The following is a 264-nucleotide window of genomic DNA, read 5'->3' as shown; positions in this document are numbered from 1 at the left end:
CTCATTTTTTTGGTTGATTTTTCTTTGTTAAATGGCATTTAAATATATAAAATAAATATATAAAATATGTCTTTGTTTTACTATGGTTGCAAATATCAAAAAATTTCTATGTGACACGGCACCAGAGTTAAGTTAGGGTTTTTCAAAACGCTGACACGCTGAGCTCAAAAGATTCGCCATCACTGGTCTAAGGAGTTCAAGGAAGAGAGAGATCAGAGTGCTGCCATCAAAAGAAGCCTTTGAGAAAATAGCAGTGATGTGTTT

The 264-nt window shown here is 33.7% G+C and overlaps 1 long non-coding RNA gene across 1 annotated transcript in view; it reads right to left on the bottom strand.

Annotated features, from left to right (window-relative positions):
- The window catches only part of LOC102755740, a 235,608-nt gene that overhangs the window by 217,798 nt on the left and 17,546 nt on the right, over positions 1-264 (bottom strand). The window lies entirely within an intron of this gene.

The sequence above is a fragment of the Myotis davidii genome, unplaced genomic scaffold (genome assembly GCF_000327345.1).
Source record: "Myotis davidii unplaced genomic scaffold, ASM32734v1 scaffold174, whole genome shotgun sequence".
NCBI lineage: Eukaryota > Metazoa > Chordata > Mammalia > Chiroptera > Vespertilionidae > Myotis > Myotis davidii.
The sequence above is the reverse complement of the archived record's forward strand: the minus strand, read 5'-3'. Positions and strand labels throughout refer to the sequence as shown.